The following is a 24,101-nucleotide window of genomic DNA, read 5'->3' as shown; positions in this document are numbered from 1 at the left end:
TCTTTATTGGCTTTCGGCCCGAGCGGGGCGGGGAAGACACCTTGCCAGAGGCTGCTGCAGAACTCTTTCCGAAGAGCGTGGTTTGGGAACCGGGAGGGCGAGATTGGAGCGGGCGGGCGAGCGCACATGCTCCCCGGCCGTCTCTTTCCCACTGCCCGCCTTTTCCCACGGAGCCTGTGGACGCGGCTGCTGGCTATACAGGTGGCCTGGAGGGAAGCTCCGAACCTCCTGGCGTGGACCTGGCGTTGGAGATCCACGTTTCCAAAGCGTATTATTTTACTCCTCTCCCATTTTCTGGTGTGGGGAGGACGACAACGACGAGAAGCGGGTGATAGCCACTTGGGGAATATTTGTATCCCCGGGAGATCTGCTCTTCCCCGCCCCTTACCTCCCTTACCACCCGTGGGAGAGAGTGCTAATGATAACGATTCCCCTCCCTCTGTTTCTGCGGGCTTGGGGGCGGGGGGGGGGGAAAGGTAATTGCAGAGCCTGGACTGAAGTTAGGAGGCTGACTCGCTACAATAAGCGGCGACCATTATTTGGAGGAATAGAAAGCGTAGCCGTGCGATCGAGATTCGCTCTTGCAGAACCTGCATCATCTTTTTTTCTCCCCCAATTAATAAAAAAAGCCTTTTAAACATTCTTATTCCTAAAGGCAGAAAAAAAAAAGCAGCATGAGGCTTGCTGGAGAACGGAGCGGAGGTGACGTGCGAGGGGGAGGCGGGGTGCCGTGGTAGGGGGAGATGTTGCTGAAATAATTCGATCTATCAGGAAATCGGAGGTGGTGGTGGGGAGGTCAGTGGGAAGCCTTTGCCGGCCCGACGCCAGCGGTAGCTCTAAAGTTGCTTTCCTTTCTACTGAAGCAACAGATGTTTCCCTTGCTTAACATCGGGGAGACTTGACTGGCAGGCTCTGCTGGCCCCTCCGGCGTTTCGCAAGGCAACCGACAAAAGCCACTTTCCCGGAGAGTGAGGGTGGGGGGCTGTTGGAAGAGGGAAGTGGCTGCCGTTTACCGCTTGCCGCTTTCGTTTTGAGGCTGGCCTCTTTGCACACAGAAGCCAGGAAAGGGCGCAACTAACGCGTGTCCTTGCCACAAAGTGTCATTGAAACTGCAATACTTTTTCTCCCCCCCCCCCCAACACCGAAGGCAATTTATACAGATCGATGTCAAGAGGAGACAGGAGGAGGTAAAGCGAAAGTAGAGTTCGTTAGCGAGTCACTTCCTCACCCCCCCCCCCGACGCCTTCCTCCTTAAAACCCCTGGGGAATACAGCTCTTCTCCCGGCCCCCCTTAGGAATTTGATCTTTAGGTCATCGGAAAACCCGCCTAGGTACATCCCTGTGAGGAAGGATGCCCAGGGCTGATGGATGGGTGGATTGGCCAAGCGCAGTCGGAGCAGCACCCATGCTCGCCCTGCCCTAGAGATAGCCCTTCACCAGCGGGATCAGTTTTGAATGGTGCGGTTTAGGGCTGGGCTTGTGCAAAACTCATGTCCAAAAATGGTAACATTCATCCCATTTTTAAATTTAAGGAGGAGGCGGAGGAGGGAGAGAGGTTAGGAGGCTGCTTTCTTCTTTTCCCTCCCCCCCCATCCCCAATAACCAAAGACATCCTGTATTAGCTCACTCTGGAATCCTAAGCTCTTAAACACTTCCCTTTAGTCATTTGTCAGTGAAGTGCAATTAGAAAAGGGGGAGGGGAGGAGGGAGATTTGACAAAGTTGTCTCCTAGCCATGTGGCACATGGAGGTCAGCCTTTTTCTGTCAGACTTGAGTTTTATACCCCTTTTTGTCATATAAGAGAAATTAGGTGGGGAGAGGTGGGGTGGCCTGGGAATGAAAGGAATACCTTATATTTTAAAAGAAAGCTTTCATTACAAGGAGCTCTGAAAAGTCTTGCTTGAAAAACATAGCAATTAAAGAATAGTCTGTTATTCCCATTGTCTAATGATAAACGGGAGGAGAGATAACTTTAAATGGTGTGTTTTCAGTGGAAGCCAAGATAAGTTAAAAACTCTCCTCAGCTGGATCTGCCTCCTAACTTGACAAAGCTCCACAGACACAATCAAAGCAGAGGAATAAATCCCTACGAATTTTAAGTATTTATGGTGATAAAGTTTGGTAACGTAGGAGTTTAAAAGGACAACGAAGAGAAGTTTTGTAAATTTAATTTCATATTCATGTGGCAAGAATGCAGATCTAGACGGTTATCTAGAAATGATAAAGAGCTATTTTTGTGTGCCAATTAGTAAACTATAAGTAAAATGAGAAATTCTGTAGGTCATGTTCCCATAAGAAAAAGTATTTGTCTTTCGTTGTCACATATATACTTTTATTTTGTTTAATAGATAACAATACTCTTATCTTTCAAATGGAATTTCAAAAAAAATAATCCCAGTATTTAATAATAAACTTTCAAAGGTAATTAAAAAAAAACTCTTTAAAATATGAGACTGAAGATAAAAACAGAGTTTCTAAGGTGATAGAGCTTCATTCATCACTCTTAATGGGGAGATAAGCTTATATGTTGAAAAACATTGTACAAATAACCAGAAGAGGTCTGCAGTCCTACATCTAAAAAGAAATGCTTATCTTGTGTGGCAAAGACTTGGGAATTATTTTGGGAAATCCATGATAGAAAGTTGCTTAAATTTGTTTCTGGCTTTTCCTAACATTTGAGATAGGTATTTCCCTAAATGTTTCAAATAACTTGCATGCACTTCTAATGTCTAGAACTGTACTATTAATTAAAGGATAATATTTGTAGCTCAGGGTTGATATGAGAAGGTACTTGGTGCTCCCAAGCTTGCTGGTTTTCTTGCGGATGTTTAATTACCCTAACTAGGTAACGTAATCAGTGCTAGTCTGTCAGCACTAATGATGTTACCTAGTTTGGGTAATGAAAGGTCTGCAAGAAAACAAGCAAGCCCAGAGAGCATCAAGGACCCCTTATGCCAGTGATGGCTAACCTTTTTGTCATCGCCTGCTGAAAGTGCCCGCGCACCTGCACCCATAATGCAATGCATGTGCGACCTCCCCACACCCCGTTATGGGCCTAGTAAACTTCCCTGCAGCTTCTTGGGAGCAAAAATGGGCCTTAGGGGACTGCCCACCCCATCCCAAACCCCTGTTTTAGGCCTAGTGACCCTCACTGCAGCCTCCTGGGAGCAAAAACAGGCTGCGCAGGGGTGGTGCCGCACCTCCCGCACCCCATTTTGGGTCTAGTAGGCCTCCCTGCAGCCTCCTGGGAGCAAAAACAGGCCGTAGAGGGGCGCATCATCCAGGTCTCCTGCATGTGCCCCAGTGGTGGGTTTCAAAAATTGTTTGAACCTACTCTGTGGGAGTGGCTTGCTTCCCATGTGACCGGATGGGAGTGGCTTGCCGCCCATGTGACCGGATATGAAGATGCTGACGACACTTGTCAGAACCACCTTAAATTACCTCACACACAGCACTGCCATGCATAAGAATATGATGTAAACTTGTTTTTTAAAAGGCATCTTTGGTTTGCGTTAAAACAATTTCAACGCACGCAATGTTCTGATTGCACCACAAACGCAGTAGTCATCCTTATCTTTCACAGAGGCACTGAGTTTTATAAATATGAGCATGATAGTGTAGAATAATCATATCCAAGGACCAGTGGTGGGTTTCAAAAATTTTTGGAACCCCTTCTGTAGGTGTGGCCTGCTTTCCAGGTCCACTGGTGGAACCTCTTCTAACCGGTTCGGTAGATTTGACAAACCGGTTCTATTGAATAGGTGCGAACTGGTAGGAACCCACCTCTGATGTGCCCCCTCCCGCGCATGTGCGGTAGAGACCCAAAATCAGCTAGACGGGTTGAGGCACGCAGATGCGCAATGGAGCAGAGCTGGTGCTCATGTGCCTGCAGAGAGGGCTCTGCATGCCACCTTTGGTACATGTGCCATAGATTCACCATCACGGCCTTATGCTATGATAATCTATATTAATCTATACTAATCCATGCTGTACTTATACTATACTATATTGTTGAGGGTAATATTCTAATATTTGTAAACTGCTCAGAATGCTGTTGTCAGCTATAAAGCCCTTTGGAGTGGTATATAAGTCAAAAGTGGTATTGCTGTTGCTACACTGACGTTCTCTGTAAATCTCACTCTCCTCTCAAAATGTCAGCCATGCATTGGAAATCTAACCATTTTTGTGGGGAGGGGAGAGGAACAGCTCCTTATGGTCTCATACTGATGTTTGTATGGTGACTTTGAGATAGCAGCTGATTAACATAGAATAGAAATAGTGGAGAGAGATGTAAGAAGAGAGTGAACAACCCAAGCAAGTTAGATACTCCAGGAAGAAATGAGGAGAATGGTGCGGCTAGGAAGAAGTCAAAGTAGATAAATGTTTGGGAGCAAAATTGATTTTTGTACATTTGAGTCCCTGCACTCATTTCAAAGGTTTAGGTAAAGCAATAAATGATTGTGTTCAGTCCTAAGTGATCTTTATTTTTCTTTAGAGGTATATAGATTTTCTTTTGTCTACTTTCAGCTGAGAGTCTTTGGCTCTATTTGTACAATTAAGTCAGCCATTAACTCAATCAAATCTCCATATTGGTCATTCTAAGAGCACAAACTCATGCTAAAAGGAACACAGGCCACCCTTTGGGGGAAATTTTTCCAGGACATATATAACATCCTTGCTCCTGGAAGATCTTTCTATTGTGATTGGTCCCTTTCTAGTTGGTCAGACAGGTAGCAGAGTTGCAGAAAGAAAGGGGTGGGGGGAAGCAGAGGAAAAAATGGCTGTGTTCCAAGCCCAATTTACACTTTCAACATCATCTCAGTCTGGCTGCAGTTCTTGATGTCATGCTTGCTTCCAGCAACATCTGTTTCCTCAATCTCTACCAACATCAACTCCCTCCCTCAATACGGCCACTGAAGACAAGTTACAAGCATGGACGCATTGCACACCCCTCCCCCAACCTCTCAGCTTCCATCTGTTTTGGTCCTCACCCAAATCACCCTTATTACCCCCCCCCCACAAAAGGAAAACAAGAACTTGAAGGAGTCAGTCTCCAAATATATTTTGGAGCCAAGTACCAATCCAGGGGGAAGACATAGTTATTACTTTGAAATATTGCAGACCAGTAGATTCCCACACACTCAGAAACCTCTTAAAAGCTTAGGTAAGAAAGCCTTTGATTACTAGAAGGGAAGGCAGTCTTCCCAACCCTCAATCCCCACTGAGAGCAGAAGATATTTTCAGTGAGAGAAGGAAAGAGAACAAGAGAAACACATAAGTAATCTATCATCCATGATGCAGGAAAACTTGATAGGCCTTGTAAAATACTAGGGAGTAAATATCACACAAATACTTTTACCACATAGCATTGTTTACAGCATGGTTTATTTATAGAGAGCTCATAGTATGTGGACAAACAGAGAAACACACAGTTTCTCATTTGGAATCATTGCAGAAAGAGTATCTGTAAGCAACTTGACAACAACTTGTGTGCACATGCACATGTGTGCATCAGAGGTGGGTTGCTCCTGGTTTGGCCAACCGGTAGTGGTAATCTGGCCTGGGTCACAGAACTGGCTGCGATCCAGGCTGGCCACGCCACCAAACCTTTTCCCCGATCTCTGTTTCCATTGCATCTTTTTTATTAGCTTTTAAGGGTCTTAGCGCATGCGCAGAACCATTTATAGCAAACTGTGCATGCATGAGCAATGCACAGCCAGGGTGTGCACGAGTGAAGCAAGCAGCAAAGGACGCGCAAAGCGAACCGGTATTGGTTCGCGTAGCAACCCACCCCTGGTGTGCATGATATAAATTGTGAATTAGTTGATACCTACAGCCCATCAGTCATATTCAGCCAGTCGTTGCCAGAATTTGAGCAGTGAATTGTATAAATGTACACTATATTGCCAAAATTATTCGCTCACTCATCCAAATAATCAGAATCAGGTGTTCCAATCACTTCCATGGCCACAGGTGTATAAAATCAAGTACCTAGGCATGCAAACTGTTTTTACAAACACTTATGAAAGACTGGGTGTCAGGAGCTCAGTGAATTCCAGCATGAAACTGTGATAGGATGCCACCTGTGTAATAAATCCAGTCGTGAAATTTCCTCACTCCTAAATATTCCACAGTCAACTGTCAGCTGTATTATAAGAACGTGGAAGTGTTTGGAAACGACAGCAACTCAGCCACGAAGTGGTAGGCCACATAAACCTGTCCAACATCAGTGTGTGACCTCACAAATGCGCTTCTGGAAGAATGGTCAAAAATTCCCATAAACACACTCCTAAACCTTATAGACAGCCGTCCCAGAAGAGTTGAAGCTGTTATAGCTGTAAAGGATGGACCGAAGTCGTATTGAACCCTATGGATTAGGGATGGGATGTCACTTACAGTAAGTTCATATGCGAGTAAAGGCAGGTGAGCGAATACTTTTGTGTATATCTGGATTTTTCCAGCTCCTTTATAAACCCAACTCTTTTTCTTCAAAGATTAAGTAGGTCTATGTGTGCACAGCTCATTACAGGAGAACATAACCAAAGCACAACTCTGCTTAACTTCATAACTAACTATCCTGATGGTCAACTGCATAATGTGAATATAACCTTTGCATAAAGAATGCCTCCAATTAGAAATTAGGACTATTCTAGTTTACTCCTTGAATCTGTATTGCGCTATTTCTTTGAAAGCTCAAGGTGATGTACATAAGGCCTCTCCTAATTTAACCTAATCACAGACTTGTGAGGTAGGTGAGACAGGCACCTTGTGAATTATTCTTGAGTAGAGAGATTGGAAACTTTGTTCTGTTCTGTATTGCTGTCCCCATAAAATTAAGGCAGAATGAAACAAGATGACCTGTAGTATAATAGTCCTCAGCTTAGGACCACAATTGAGCGAACATTTCTGTTGCTAAGCAAGGCAGTCGCTAAAGTGAATCGCTGCAGTTGGTAAATGAGTCATGTTGGTGTTAAGCGAATCTTGTTTCCCCCATTGACTTTGTTTGTTGGAAGCCAGCTGGGAAGGTTACAAATGATGATAACATAATCCCAGGACAGTGCAGCTGTCATAAATACATGTCGGTTGCCAAGCACCCAAACTTTGATCATGTGACCATGAAGATGCAGCAATGGTGGTAAGTATGAAAAACGGTCCTAATTTACTTTTTTCAGTGCTGTTGTAACTTTCAATGGTCACTAGACAAATGGTTTTTTAAATCAAGTCCTATCAATATTACATTTTCAAGTGCATTTCCCATCTCAACCTTATTTTTAAATGGCTTTATGTGTTTCAGTAGACGCTTCTGAAGGCAGCTAACAAAAAAGAAGAAAATTTTGCATTGTAATAGAATGCAAATAGTATAATAAAATCAGCAAAACCAAAGTAGGTTTTAAAGTAAATTATTGGTTAAAGTGCAGCAAGTAAGTTTGTGCCTGGTACCGAATAGGCGTAAGCATCAGCAGAATATAGAAAGACTCCACCTCCAAGTATAAACCTAACTTTGGTCCCACCTGCCTTCTTTCTAAAGTATTTACAGTTAAGATCTCCTTTACAGACTGAGCAGGATGAAATAAACACAAGGGCTCTTTCAGAAACGTTTATTGTTATTATGCAGTTGTAAGTTATAACTGAAAATGTCACTCTTTCACATCTGAGGAAGATTATTTTATAGCAAGCAAACTTGTTGCCTCTCACTATATTGGGTGGAATCAATTAAGCCCTTCTGTTGACGAAACTGCAGGCCTTGGCAGAATTAGGAATGAGCTTGTCTTTTCCCTTACCACAGGTCTGCCCTGCTCCACCTCCTTTATTCTGCAAATTGGGGATTGAGAAAGATTAAAATGGTGGACACCTAACTTCACATGTTTCTGCTGGGACCAACTTTAGGAAATGCTTGTTATCTTCAATCTAAACTACCTGCATCACAATAGATAGTTGTAGAAGGGAAAATATGCATCCCAATTTGGGCTTCTGGATGAGACAGAAGACAGGCATGTAATAAGTGTCAATCAAAGGGTCACGGTGGCTCAGTGGCTAAGATGCTGAGCTTGTTGACCAGAAAGGTTGGCAGTTTGGCAGTTCGAATCCCTAGCGTTGCATAATGGAGTGAGTTCCTGTTACTTGTCCCAGCTTCTGCCAACCTAGCAGTTTGAAAGCATGTAAAAAATGCAAGTAGAAAAATAGGGACCAACTTTGATGGGAAGGTAACAGTGTTCCGTGCGCCTTTGGTGTTTAGTCATGCTTTCCACATGACCACTGAGACGTCTTCAGACAGCGCTGACTCTTTGGCTTTGAAACGGAGATGAGCACCTGCCCCTAGAGTCAGGAACGACTAGCACATATGTGCGAGGGGAACCTTTACTTTTACCTTAAGTGTCAATCAGTTTGAGGACACAAGGTAAGAACCTTGCCCCATGAATAGAGTCTGGCTGTCAGCATCGCATTCAGGTCACTATTTGTTTAGCACTTTTATCCCCAGAGGTTTAATTTATCAGTATGCCCTGACACATCCCATGGCTTTGCATTTCATCAGGTTGGGACATAATTTTGGAATCCTTGGGTTTTCTTTCTACATATATGGCTTCCCACCTATAATTGAGTTCATTATTTGCTTCCTGTTCGCAGAATATGCAAACAGAAGGTAACCAAATTTTATTTTCTGTTGAAAGTCCTTTGCAGGACAAGTTATGAAAATAATGAACTTTAGAGATGTAATTGTTTTTATCTGAAAAACAATCCCTTCTCCCCCACCCACCCCGCCAATAGTTATATGAAAAGGGCTGCCTAGCACTATAACATTTCAAGGACTTGTTCAAGTTGAGTTCCTGGAGAAGTATGATTTTTGTTTTTCACGTGAGCAATATCTGCAAGAGGAACTATGTATATTGAATCTTTAAAAAGCTTCTCTTGTTAAAATTTAAAGGAAAGAAGGGGAAATGATAAACAGGCCTGGTTTTGACTTTTATACAGCCTTCTGTTTCTTACAGGAGGCTTGTTTTATGGGATTAATGTTCTTTTCTCTTTTAAATTCCAAAATATTTTGCATGTTTCTGAGCTGAGCTGCTTGATCTTATTAGAGTAAACAGCAAAGTTTCCTTCCCAGTGTGCTGGAATATTACAACTCTCATATTTCCCACAGGCAGATTGTGCTGGGTAGGAATTCTGAGAGTTGTCATTCAACATATTAGACGCTGCCACAATGCTAAAATACCCCTTGCAGGGTTTTAATAGGGTAATTGCTGTCTGTTGTGCTGTGAGGTTCGGAAGAAGATAAACTCATTTATGGTTTGGCTAAACATGGGTAATGTAATCCATACAACAGAAATAACTAGCCCTTTTCATTGAGATAATATATGCAACCTCCCAAGTTGTTCTCTACACCAGTTTGCTTATTCTTTACTGTGTGGGTCCCTTGAGAAATCATTTGTTTGAAGTGGTTACATTAGTCTGAGCAGAAAGAAATCCATTAGTTCAAAACAGTTAATGCTAATTCTGTGCTTCTGCAAGTCCCTTGTGGATCAGTTTGTGCATAAATATATATTTTTATATTAATCAAGGATTTCAAAGAAAAACATTCTTACGCTCACAGGCCAGCTTAAAATCAGAGTATGTTATTACAGATAGTCCGCGACTTATGGCCATTTCATTTCATTTTTCATTTTCACTTTATTTGTATGCCGCCCTTTTCCCTGGGGGGACTCAGGGCGGCTCACAGTTCAAAAGGGGGGGGGGAAGGACAAACAATTTACAACATGGAGACACTACTCATTTAAGAACACAACAGTCATACAATTCGAATGGGGTTAGAATCGTTAACCCCAGGCCAGCCGGGACAGCCAGATTTTAAGGGCGGCGCGGAAGGACTGGAGGGTGGTGAGGGTCCGAATCTCCACGGGGGGTTCGTTCCAGAGGGTCGGAGCAGCCACCGAGAAGGCTCTCCTCCCGGTAGTTGCCAGTCTACACTGGCTGGCTGATGGAATTCGGAGGAGGCCTAATCTATGCGATCTTATCCGTCTAGTGGAGGTACCGTATATACTCGAGTATAGGCCGACCCGAATATAAGCCGAGGCACCTAATTTTACCACAAAAAACTGGAAAAGTTATTGACTCGAGTATAAGCCTAGGGTGGGAAATGCAGCAGCTACCGGTAAATTTCAAAAATAAAAATAGATACCAATAATGTTTTTGAATATTTATTTCAAAGAAAAACAGTAAACTAGCAGTGTATTCAATGAAATACTTCACTCACCTCATGATGCTGATGTCCCGCTGTGATGATGATGTCCCGTGCAGCCGCGGGAGCGATGTCCCGCCTCCTATGACACACGGCACAGTGATTCCTATCATTGGATCACTGTACCAGAGGAGGTGGGACATCGCTATGTGGCTGCTTGCCATAACAAGGAGGAGGTGGGACATCGTTGCAGAGCGGCAGGAGGGGGAGGAAGGGGAATCGTAAGACAGCCCTGCATTACATTAGAACGTGAGGAGGGGGGATGGTGCGGTGCGCGCTGTGCGGCAAACTGACACAGAGGGAGGGGAAACTCACAGGGGCACTGGGCCATTCACGAGTGTCACCCAGCGGCATGGCCCCGCCCCTTTTTCTCCTCCATTTCGGGCAAATTTTTCACTGACTCGAGTATAAGCCGAGGCGGCTTTTTTCAGCCCAAAAAGTGGGCTGAAAAACTAGGCTTATACTCGAGTATATACAGTAATTGGCAGTAGGCGGTCTCTCAAGTACCCAGATCCAATACCATGGAGGGCTTTGTAGGTGACAAGTAGCACCTTGAATCGCACCCGGAGATCAACAGGTAGCCAGTGCAGCTCGCGGAGGATAGGTGTTACGTGGGTAAAACGAGGCGCACCCACGATCGCTCGCGCGGCCGCATTCTGGACCAGCTGAAGTCGGCGAATACTTTTCAAGGGCAGCCCCATGTAGAGCACATTGCAGTACTCCAGCCTAGAGGTCACAAGGGCACGAGTGACTGTTGTGAGGGCCTCCCGGTTCAGGTAGGGACGCAACTGGTGCACCAGGCGAACCTGGGCAAATGCCCCCCTGGTCACAGCTGACAAATGATGTTCGAAAGTCAGCTGTGGATCCAGGAGGACTCCCAAGTTTGGGGCCACAAATTTATGCTGGTAAGTGGATATTTGTTAAGTGAGTTTTGTCCATTTTACGACTTTTTTAATAAACTCAATCACTGCAGTTGTTAAATTACCATATTTTTCGGGCTATAAAACGCACCGGTGTATAAGACGCACCAAGATTTTGAACAGGTAAGAAAAAAAGTTTTTTGTTCTCCCCAGCCCCCAGGAGCACCCTGCAAGCTTCATCAGGGCTGAGAGAAGGCAAAAACATCCCCATTTTTGCAAAAAACAGGCAGAAAAGTTTAAAAAACAGCCCATTTTCACCCATTTTTCACAAAAATTGCATTTTTGCCTTCCTCCAGCCCTGCTGAAGCCTGCAGAATGCTTCTGGGGGCTGGGGGAAGGCAAAAATGCCTCTGTTTTTGCTTTAAAACATCAGGTTTTCGCAAAAATGGGATGTGGGGGCAAGGCTTCGGGAGGCCAAAAATGGCTGTATTCAGTGTATAAGATGCACCAACATTTCCATGCTCTTTTGAGAGGGAAGGTGCGTCTTATACTCTGAAAAATATGGTAGTCACGCTGTTGTTAAGTGAATCTGGCTTCTCATTGACTTTGCTTGTCAGTAGGTTGCAAAAGGGGATCACATGACTCCATGACACTGCAACCATCATAAATGTAAGTCAGTTGTCAAGTATCCAAATATAAATCATGTGACCATGGGGAGGCCGCAATGGTCATAAATGTGAAATATGGTCATAAGTCACCTTTTTCAGTGCCATTGTATCTTTAAACCGTCACTAAATGAACTGTTGTAAGCCGAAGTAATGTTTTTTTAAAGGAAGAAGTAGAAGGAATGCATACACGACACATATATGGTGAAGAGGAGGCAAAAAATATAGGGTTTTATAATTGATAGTCTTCTACCTATTTGCCTTAAAAGAAGAGTGCTATATTTCACTTGTTCCTGCAGTTTGGAAGGACAGATAGGAGCAGAGACTTCTACACCTCTGTGACCTTCCCATAAAAGACAGGGGTGGCACATTCCTACCACATTCCTACTTGGCTCCACCTACTAACTTGTCTTTTACACATTCTGTCCAATGGAAGTCCTGTTAAAGTTGTTAATCTCTGAATATAGATCCTGGCTAGATTTGTGACTTAAGAAATACTGGTTTTGTGGGAACTGTAACCTCCAGAATACCCATTTTTATTTTTGTTTTGCTCAGGAAATGCATATATCTTCATGCCCTTTGCATAAGATTGTAGCAATGCTTAGTTGTCCCTTGCTGGATTTGGTGTTCGTAAGTTGTATAGTTCCTAGGTTGTATAATAAGAAGGTAATCTTGAATACAGAATTCAAGAACTGTTAAGTGAACCTCACCTTGGTCCCGAGAAAGAAGGGATGAGAAAGAAACTCAAGACAATCCTTTCTTGATTCTGTTTGGTGCAGATAATCGTCAACTTACAGTAATAGTTTGTTTATGTTGCAACATCACTGAAATAAGTGACTTGTGACCTTTTTCACACCTACAACTGTTGCAGCATCCCCATGGTTCATGTGATCAAAATTCAGATGCTTGGCAACTGACTCATGTTTATGACGGTTGCAGTGTCCCGGAGTCATGTGATCACTTTTTGCAGCCTTCTGACAAGTACAGACAAAGGGAAGCCAGGTTCACTTAACAACTGTGTTACTAATTTAACAAGTTACTAATTTAGTGTATGATTCAAATGATGTCTACTGAGGTTTTGTGGGTTTTTATATTATTATATAACATGACTTTTTCTAAATGGATCATTTCATTAATCAATTTATTAATTGTTTGTAATGCCACAATTATCAGTCCCTTGGCAGGTTGTATAGTATGTTTTTAATATCTACCATAAAACATTAAAAATCACCATTAATCTTGGAAAATAATAAACCAAAACTTAAAGGGCAGCAATTCATACAACAGTTACATTTAAAGTGGTGCTTTCTCATTCAGTGTTAAAATTCTCTGAAAAAAATGTACATTTTAACTCATGTGTGGAAGGTCAACAACATTGGGGGAGAATCTATCCCATAACATTCAGGTAGGATGGAAAAATGTCTCCTGTTGGCTTGCACCCCCTAATCCCACATACCTCACTGACCTTATTCATGCATTATGTTCAAATGGGGCTCCCTAGCGTTTTTTGGACTGATGGATACTTTTGACATTTTTGAAAATGTACCTTCACCAAAATGGCCGTGCATATCTTGTAGGAGACTTTCAGAGAGCTGGGGAGGGCAGAAATGAGCAAAAAACAGGTCATTTTTTGCTCAATTCCCCCCCCCCAGCCCCAAGGAGCACTCTATAAGCTTCCTAATGCCCTTTTTGTGAAACAAATTGGCCCGTTTTCTCAAAAAGCAATTTTTTGCTTGTTTTTTGTCCCCCCCCCCCCCGGCCCCCTCCAGGAACAATCTATAAGCCTCCTAAGGGCTATTCATGCCCTTTTTTTGGAAAAAAACCTGGGCCCGTTTTCTCAAAAACCAGACCGTTTTTGGGAGGTTTGCCAGAGTGCATAGCCTTTTTTTAAAATTTGCCTCTTCAAAACCTTGCTGCGTCTTATACTCCGGTGTGTCTTATACTCTGACAAATAATGTAGTAACTATGCCTGCATTGCCTACACCACTGTGCTAGCCAGTTCAGATAGCTTTCTAACACCAGCTTAACTTCACTTTTTTTAAAGCATTTCCAAACTGTACTCAGCAAACACCACCCACCATTTTTCTTTTAATTGTTAAGAATTAGTTAATTAAAAATCTGTAGAGGCTTGTATGAAATTCCTAGCACTAAAGAATGGAAATTGCAGCATGGCCTGTTTAATTTTATTTATGTTTGGAATGATACTTTGCAAGATGGGTGGGGCAGACAAACCCTGAGAGAGGCACTATACTGGGGATCCAAAGCTAAACCATAATTCATGTCTGCTAGTCAAAAAGATTGCATTCACATATCACAGTAAGCAAGCAATCCATGAAGTGTATGTCATGCCCAACCCAATTTTCCATTTGCAACCTTCAGAGAACCTCTAAAGTGGATTGAATCAAATTTTGGGTTCTTAAAACAGTATTTCAATTTGTGGGGATAAAAGATTAGATGGGAAACGTCTGCTTTAGAAGCTGGACATCTTAAGTCATTAATTTTTCCTTTTAAAACCCAAATAAATTTAGCTACCTGCTTGAGTATGTTATTGGTCACATTTCTTATATTTTTCTCAAAAAGAAAAAAAATGCAATCTTCTACTGCATTTAAACTTTACATCTTTGTGCTTAGGCAAAGCAGAAATGTTGTTGGTATATAAAACCTAACTGTGGAGATGGAATGCATAGCTTGAGTGAAATCGTTGTAACTTATGATACAATGCCTCAGGTAGAGAAACTCTGAACATTATAGCTGACAAGCAAATAATTGCCATTTAATTTTTGTTTGCAGTCAGAACATTGTTTTGCTTTATCTGTGTAAAACGTACGCCTCTGAAATGGGGGGCAGGTGGGAAATGGATTGGATGAGCGTCCTTCAAGCAGTATCTAAATGCCTTTTATCCCTAGGAACCCCCAGTGTGTAAATGTTAAAATAACCTCTAACTGTTGACTCTCTCAAGATGTTTTCATGAGTTCCCTTTCAACACATCTGCATCCCTTGGTGTTCAGTATAAGTTACTCTCTATTTCCTCCCCTCTCCTTTTTTTTCAGAGAAGTAGATAAATGAGTAAACAGATTGCTACAGAAACCATAAATCTTCACTAAGACACCATGTGGTTCTTATTTAAAATATAAATGCCTGAGCAGCTTCTCAGCTGCTACCTTGCAAACAAGTCCCAAAAAGCCATAGCAGTTAAAAATGGTGAGATGCCTCCTTTGGTATCCAATCATTTCTGCAGATGCTGATAAACTGACTCTCTTCTCCAGGAGGTGTGAAGGAAAAAGAAAAGGGGTTGAAGTCAAGTGGTTTCATTTTGTTGTTTTGTATTTCCAGAACAAGCTGCTTGTTAAGTGATAGTTTGTTATGTATTTTAACCAGTTTGTTATCGACAGTCTGCACATCCTGGTTGCTATAAAGACATCATGAAATTGACTGAATGTGAAAATTAGTTTCAGTGATGGGGAGAGTGGGGGTGTTAGTTGGGTTCCATTTCTAAACAACTTCCCTCACTTGTTGCACACCACCTAGCAAGGTGCTCTTGAAATGTCCTGCTTGTGATTTTCTCAGAGGCACCTGAGACAGGTATGGGATACACAGTAATAGACAAGTTGGAGCCTGGAGCTTAGAGACAAGTTAGCACCTGGCTTAAGCAGCAACTGAACCCAGTTATCACCTATTTATCATGTGTACACTTCTTTAGATTGCACCAGATATTTCTTTACAGAGCTTTACCATCCTAGGTAGTGATAATTTCCCAATTTCCTTCCCCAATTCAGCTGCAGATATTGCCCAAAAAACCCTACTTCCCTCCCCACCACAATTAGCCCCATTTTTCACGTGCTGTGTCGGGTTTTCCTTCATTGCTAGTATCTTAATATAAAACACAATGCTCTGCAACAAAATTTACAAAGTAATAGGAGGCAGTAGATATCTTTCAGATATGGCAACACCAAGGATTTTTGATGTATTAGCTTGCCTCCAGTCTGTTCCTCATACTAATACGATAAGTATGCTGGCATGCAAACAGTATTCAGATTTAGTTGATACTGGCACTTGGAGAGTGAATACTTACAATATCTCTTGATGTACCGGTAGATACTTTAATATGTAGTATGATCCTTTTAAAGAGCAACAAATATCTTGTACCAACTTTCTTTGTCCAGTCCTAGTTTAAAATTCAGAAAAAAATGTCTAGAATTCCCAGTCTTAATTGGCAAACAGCCTTATTGATTAGGAATTCTGATACTATTTGGAATATGAGGTTATTTGGAAAATGTCAGGTTGGACAAGAAATCCATCCAGCTATGTTTTTTTTTTTTACTTAATCTTTTGAACTTTCTCAGCATGGTGATGCTGTGAGCATATACAGGCAATACTCAACTTATGACCACAATTCTGCTGCAAATTTCTTTTGCTTAGCAAGACAGTTCTTAAGTGAGTTTTGTGATCCACCGAAAGTGAATCACTTTGTTAAGTGAATCACTGAAGTTATTCAGTTAGCAACATAGTTAATGAATCTGGCTTCCCCACTGACTTTGTCAGAATGTTGAAAAAGGTGATCATATCGTCCTGGAGCACTGAAATTGTAATAAATACCATATTTTTTTGGAGTATAAGATGTACCTTTCCCTCCCCACCCAAAGAGTATGGAAATGTTGGTGTGTCTTATACACCGAATATAACCATTTTTGGCCTCCTGAAGCCCCGCCCCCGCATCCCATTTTTATGAAAAACGGGCTGGGGGAGGCATTTTTGCTTTCCCCAGCCCCCAGAAGCACTCTGGGTGGAAAACGGGCTGTTTTTCACAAAAATGGAGGCCTTTTTGCCTCTCCCTGCTGGAGCCTGTAGACAAAGCTTTTTTTTCTTATTTACTGTATTTTTCGAGTATAAGATGCACCAAGATTTTAAAGACGCAAATTAAAAAAAAAAGTTTTTGCACTCTGCAGACTTCCCAAAAAGTTTTTGCATTAAAGCAGGCCCATTTCTTTCAAAAAAAGGGCATGAATAGCCTTTAGGAGGCTTGTAGAGTGCTCCTGGGTGAGGGGGGCAAAAATGAGCAAAAAATGGCCCGTTTTTTACTCATTTCTGCCCTCCCCAGCACCCAGAAGCACTCTGAAAGTCTCCTGAAGGCTATACATGGCCATTTTGGTGAAGGGGGTGAGGTTTCGGGAGGCAAAAATTGCTGTATTCAGTGTATAAGACGCACCCAGATTTTTAGCCTCTTTTTTGAGGGAAAAAGGTGTCTCTTATACTCAGAAAAATATGGTACCTCTTCGAAATCTTGGTGCGTCTTATACACCAGTGTGTCTTATAGCACGAAAAATACAGTACATGTCAGTTGCCAAATGCTTGAGTTTTGATCATATGACCGTGGGGATGCTGCCACAGTTGCACAAGTGAATGATGGATATAAGTCAATCTTTTCAGTGCTATTGTAACTTTGAATGCTCACTGAACATAATGGCTGTACATTGAAGACTATCTGTAGAGTCTCAAGGGGGTAGCTTGATCAGTGATAATGGTATAGGAAATTGCACGTGTTAGCTGAGATTTCATTTGTTTATATCTGTCTGATGATCAGAAGTTTGATTAGAATTTTGACATGAGGTTCTCTTCCCTGCCTTAAAAAGTTTGGCGGGAGTGTAGCAGCTATTGAAAATGAACTATGGGTAGCTCAACTTACAACCACATTTGAACTCAGAATTTATATTGCTAAGTGAGAAATTTGTTAAGTGACTTTTGCCCATTTTACGACTCTTCTTGCCACATTTGTTAAGTACATAGTTGTTAAATTAGTAATATGATTAAGTGAGTCTGGTTTTCCCATTGACCTTACTTGTCAGAAGGTTGCAAAAAATGTTCACAGGACCCCAGGACTCTGCAGCCATCATAAATATGAACCAGTTGTCAAGCATCCAGATGTAAACCATGTGACCATGGGGATGCTGCAACAGTTCTAAGTGTGAAAAACGGTCATAAGTCCCTTTTTTCAGTGCCGTTGTAACTTTGAACGATCTCTAAATTAACTGTTGTAAGTCGAGGACCACATACATTGAAAAGGAACTACACAAAGCGTTGACACAGGAATATAGATTTATATTAAAGGTAAAGCAAGGTTCAACATTCATTGCTATTGCATATTCATTTGCAGTCCAGTGCAGTATTTTGCCATAGCATTATTTGAAGGGCATTTTTGATATAATAAAATATTTTTGTGACTGTAATCTTAATTTTCATCTTTGCCTTTTTTTAAAAAAAAATCCAATGTAATGATTTTTGGGATATGCCCAAAATCCATATCTATAGCCTTTCTGTCAATTACATTACCTTGACATGTTGTCCTAGTTTGTTCTATTTCATTTAGAGCAATTCATTCATGTTACCTGAAAAATTTGAATAGTTGCTTCTGATAATAATATAAAATGCCTGATAAGGAACTCAATGTGGTGCAAGGTAGTCTAGTACTTAAACCCTCTTGTTACCTGTGAGTTTTTCATGCACAAGATGAACTTAAATGTGACATTTATTTCCCGGTTGCTAATTTGCATAAGCATTACTGTGGTGCATGAAATTTTTTGCATGAAAATTTTATGCATGAAAGGTGCATAAAATAGGTAGGGGTTAATCTATTTTTATTAAATAAATTTGCACCTTGTGCAAATGCTGCTATTGTTGATCAAGATAAGTGTGCAATGTAAATAGGGCCTCTTATCAACCCAGCACATTGACATAGGCATTCCTCTGGTTTTATACCATAGATAGATGGGCTTTTTATTTAGTTAATGAATGTCTGTGGGAGATGATCTGTTAGAAATTTTTAACTCCTTTATTAAGAAATTAATGATTTCCCCTCTAAGCTTGAAGATACTATTTTGTAATAAAATTCTGTTTAACTAGTAATGAACCACTAAAACTGCTTTTGGGGATTTGATCAAACCTGGAGAATCTGGTTTAATCAAACAACAATCTGCAAATCTGAGGCAAGCCACAGAGCTTTGAATTGAAAACTTGGGTTAGGAAGGACGAGGGGTTATATGAGCTGAGAAGTATTCAACTATATTTGCTGGACTTCCTGGGAACTATAGTCCTAGCAAATCTGGAGGGCACTAGATTGGAAAAGTCTGGGATAAATGAGTAAAAAGCGGGGAGGGAAAGCGGAAATTTGGATGTTGAAGCAACAAAAGTTTGCCAACTGAGTGATGCTGCAACTGAAAAAATATGAAGATTGTTAGCAAAGATTCTTTGTTTGTAGTTCCTTTTTTGTATATTTAATTGAGCAAGGAGAAAGCACTTCGGCACGGGCCTTGCTTATTAGCCAATTATGTCATAATTTCTCTTTCTGTATATATTATTTTTTTAAAAAAAGGGATGCGGTGCCTCAGTGGCTAAGACACTGAGCTTGTCAATCAGAATGGTCGGCAGTTTGGTGGTTCGAATTCATAGCACCGCATAACGGAGTGAGCTCCTATTACTTGTCCCAGCTTCTACCAAACTAGCAGTTCGAAAGCTTGTAAAATACAAGTAGAAAAAATAGGAACCATCTTTGATGGGAAGGTAACAGCGTTCTGTGCACCTCGGCATTTAGTCATGCTGGCCACATGACCACAGAGACGTCTTCAGACAGCGCTGGCTCTTTGGCTTTGAAACAGAGATAAGCACCGCCCCCTAGAGTTGGGAACAACTAGCGCATATGTGCGAGGGAAATCTTTACCTTAAGTGTCAATCAGTTTGAGGACGCGAGGCAAGAACCCTGTCCTAGTATATATTATAGTATTTTTGGAGTATCAGATGCACCGGAGTATAAGACACGTCAAGGTTTTGAAGAGGCAAATTTTAGAAAGAAGTAGTTATATAGATAGAGGGATAGAGAGAGAGAAATACAGTAGGTAGATAGGGAGAGAGAGAGTAGATAGGTAGGTAGATAGAGGGAGAGAGAGAAAAATACTGTAGATAGGTAGGGAGAGAGAGAGAGTAGGTAGGTAGTAGGTAGGTAGGAAGGTAGAGGGATAAAGAGAGAGAAAGAGAGAGAAAGAAATACAGTAGACAGCTAGGGAGCGAGAGAGAAAGTAGGTAAGTACGTAGGTAGATAGAGGGGGGGAAAGAGAAATATAGTAGGTAGGTAGGTAGGGAGAGAGAGAGTAGGGAGGTAGATGTTTCCAGGTGTATTTATCTATGTGCTGGAGAAGGAAATCGCTGACAATCTGCAGCACCTAAGACTTTGTTTCTGCTGGCACAGCACTTGATCAATGTAATTCTCATCTATCACTTTAACTAAAGAGCTTTCCAAAAGGGGGGAAAATGTTTTTGCATGCTGCAAACCTCCCCAAAATGGCCCTTTTTTTGTAAAAACGGGCTTTTTTTTAAAGGCATGAATAGCGAGGGGGCTTGCAGAGAGCTCCTGGGGGTGGGGGTGCCAAAAATGAGCAAAATCCGACCCATTTTTCATGAAAATGGGCCCATTTTTTGTCAACCAAATTACATGCATAGCCTTATGGAGGCTTATAGAGCGCTGCTGGGGGGAGGGGCAAAATTCAGCAAAAACAGTCCATTTTTTGCTCATTTCTGCCCTCTCCAGCCCCCAGGAGCTCTCCGCGGCCATTTTGGTGAACAGAGCAAGGTTTCAGTAGGCAACAAATGCTGTATTCAATGTTTAAACACACCCAGATTTTCAGCCTCTTTTTTGAGGGAAAAAAGGTGCGTCTTATACTCCGAAAAATACGATAATTACTATATTGTGGCACTGTTGCTGCTAACTGCAATGGCTCTCTCTTGCCTCCTTTATTGTGTCCTCAAAAAACTAGGTGGGATGTTGTTTTGAATTTTTTTTAAATAATCTTACATATTTTTTTCTAGTCACACTCCATTTCTGATGCATTAAAGTAGATTTAGAGTGCATACTGGCAGATGTCATTTTTTGTTTTAGCTGAGACTTATCATGACTTTGCATATATGCCAGAAAAATCTACTAACTTGCCTATTATAGTCATGCAGGAAATGTTGGCTTGGAAGGAAGCAGAGAGGGAAGTGCCTATTTTCTTACTCTTCAAAAACTGCTGCCTGTCAGAAAAGGTTGTTGTTATGGGTCCAGATATAAAAAAAGAAAGAATACATATTACCAGAAAGTAACTAGAAAATATTCAAGTAAGTTTTAAAGCCCTGAATCAATTTATATTGGGGGATTAATTAGTTCTTTGGTTGTTTTTCAAGACCAAATAAAAAGGTCTCATGTTTTACTGTAAGAAGTTCTCTGACAAATCACCTAGATGCTACAACAATGAGATATTATAGTTTTGCATTTCTATAATATGCAGAAAACTTGACATAAATGACACCCATTGCAATTTGGTATGTCATTAACACCTGGCAGTACCTTAGCCACTTGTGGATGATTTCAAAGAAAACTAAACAAGGCTTGACCTTGTTAACATATAGATGGAAAATCCCAGGAATGCCCAGGTCTGTAAGGGAGTTAAGGTAAAGGTTCCCCTTGCACATATGTGCTAGTTGTTCCTGACTCTAGGGGGCGGTGCTCCTCTGCGTTTCAAAGCTGAAGAGCCAGCCCTGTCCAAAGACGTCTCCCTGGTCATGTAGCCGGCATGACTAAACGCTGAAGACTCACGGAACACTGTTACCTTCTCACCAAAGGTGGTCCCTTTTTTTTTTACTTGCATTTTACATGCTTTCGAACTGCTAGGTTGGCAGAAGCTGGGACAAGTAACGGGAGCTCACTCCGTTACGCGGTGCAAGGGATTCAAACTGCCGACCTTTCTGATCGACAGGCTCTTAGCCACTGAGCCACCATGTCCCTTTGTAAGGGAGTTAGGGAAGTTTATAAAAAAAATGCTGGGAGAAGCAATAATTAATCAGTTCTGTATTTCTACCAAGAAAAAACATGAATAGGTAGTAATTGGAAATCAAGGTCGAGTTTACTTTGGATGCAACAGTTGACAATGGAAGTTCTAAAGTCTTAACGCTTCTGTCATTGGGCTGATGTGGCCTTATTGGTTTTTTATTGATTATTTAGCATGACAATTGCTTCAGCTATGTTTTATGTATAGCTAACAGAGGATTCTTGCTGAATGGATAAAGGAGGAAAATGTCAAATCAGTTAAAGTTGATTGACTGGTATGTTGTAGTTTACCATGGAACTGAAGATTTACAGGTGCCAAAACAGAATATCTTTTCCCCCCTTTCCTTTCTCTTCTCTCTCTCTCTCTCCCCGCCCCCTTTGTTTTATTCATGTTTTGGTGTGGTCTCCACAATTCAGCCTTCTTTGAATCAAGATCTTTAAGAGATGCTAGTGAGCCATTGGCAATTAAGGAGAAAGAACAAACTAATTATTATATGATAGGGGAAATGTTTTATCAATGGTTAGAGAATAAAAAAGGAAATTGGAAATAGAATAAGGTAAAAAGAATAGAAGGTAAAAGAAATAGAAAATATATCAAGATTGAGATAAGAACAAAATGACTACTAGCGTTATAAGAATAACTATGTTTAATGTTATTATTTTATTTTTACTAGAAAATATGTTAAGAAGGAAATGTAGAGCTTTACAATCTTTTAAATATTATCACGTATGGAAGAATGTTGCACAGAAATATTTGTACCCTGCTTATGGAGATATGGAATGTTTATATTTTTAAAATTAAAAATAAATAAAAAACTTTTTAAAAAAAGATGCTAGTGAGCCCTGAATAACTATTGATTACACGGGCTGGGAATGCTTGGAGTTTCATCCTGAATTCATCTGGAAAGCGTCTACTCAATCTCCCTATCTCACCATCAATTCCCAGCAACTTTTCCTTCTTTCTTAGCCTTTCCCCATTAGCATTCTTGTTTAAAAAAACTTGTCCTGGCCATTGTATGTGATGGAAGATGGAACTGTTTCCTAGGGAATAAATTTATTAGGTTGACTGCTGATTGCAGAGGGTATAGCCTTATACAGTATGCAAAAAAAAATGTCAGAAATGTACTTAATTGGCTGCAAAGCAGGTTAACAGCACAGGAAACTGGCTGTTTCTTCCGTTGCACCTACTTGGATGCAGCCTATCGTGAGGATGTGGCTGGACTGCCTGTTTCCTGTTCTTCAACTGTTGAAGGGTGGCACAGAGCCAATCCTACTCAGCATGGTATGAAGCCAGGTGCTGACATCACACTGCTGGCAAAATTGAGGGTGGCTGCTTCTCCTTTTCCTTTCCTTGCTGTTTTCTAGAAATGGGATTTCAACAGCTGCGCTTCAGTATAGCAGTAAGAGAAAATTCTCAGTATTGCTGAAGTAAAGCCTTCCACCAATGTTACAAAATCAGGATTAATCCCCAATATACCCTGTTTGTTGGAGACCTTACTCAAATGATGTTAGTCTCCTACAGATATCCAAGGAAAACTTTTGCACACATATTGGCTTTTATAGGAACCAAGATCCCAAGGAGCCAGGAGAGCTTTTGGCTTATAAGCATCCACTTTGAATGCCTGCCTATCTGCACAGCTGGCTCTTTCGAGTAATATTGGCATGTTGCGAATCTTCCTGATACAGGTAGTCCTCAACTTACAACCACAACTTGAGCCCAAAATTTCTATTGCTAAATGAAACATTTAAGTGAATTTTGCTCCGTTTTACGACCTTTCTTGCCACAGTTGTTCAGTGAATAACGGCAGTTGTTAATGTAGTAACACAATTGTTAAGTGAATCTGGCTTGCCTATTGACTTTGCTTGTCAGTTGTAGTAAGTTGAGGACTAACCTGTATTTGTACTACCTTAACAAAGTATATAGAAATGCTCATATTGCAGTGTAGATAATCTAGCTTTTTATCGTATATAATGTTTTAAATGTTTCAATATAAAGCTATCTATTATGACATCTGTATAGGATGCCATAGCATTTGGGCAGTTTAAACATTATTGACTTCTACATTGACTTTACTTGAAAGTTCTTGCATATTATAAGCAAACTTTCTCCTAAGAATCTTACTTATTTTTATATGACCCTCTAATATTGACTGCTGTCCAAGAAAGACTAGCATCTGCCTAAGTACAGTACAGCTACCAAACTCGTACCAGACTGACAATTTGGGGTTCTAACCTAGACAGCAACAATGTCCACAGATGTTGAGCAGCTGCTTCCGTGCAGGGTATTTATTCTCAAATAGCCACTCGTGAATTTGAGAGTGCTGCTGTGGTTTTCCCATCTCTTTGAAAAAGATTAATTTCAAAAAATACTCCAAAATCAAGATACTTGTCATAGCAGCGTGATTAGAACATAGTCTCTTTTTGCTCTTGTGCTTTTTTTGACCGTTTCCAGCAAACACCACTGAAAAGGTAGGCAAGGAAGATTAAGCCAG

At 41.2% G+C, this 24,101-nt stretch overlaps 1 protein-coding gene across 3 annotated transcripts in view; it reads left to right on the top strand.

Annotated features, from left to right (window-relative positions):
- The window catches only part of ACTN1 (actinin alpha 1), a 128,784-nt gene that overhangs the window by 358 nt on the left and 104,325 nt on the right, over positions 1 to 24,101 (top strand). The window lies entirely within an intron of this gene.

The sequence above is a fragment of the Thamnophis elegans genome, chromosome 1 (assembly GCF_009769535.1).
Source record: "Thamnophis elegans isolate rThaEle1 chromosome 1, rThaEle1.pri, whole genome shotgun sequence".
Lineage (NCBI taxonomy): Eukaryota > Metazoa > Chordata > Lepidosauria > Squamata > Colubridae > Thamnophis > Thamnophis elegans.
Note: the sequence above shows the minus strand (reverse complement) of the source record. Positions and strands in the feature narration are given on the sequence as shown.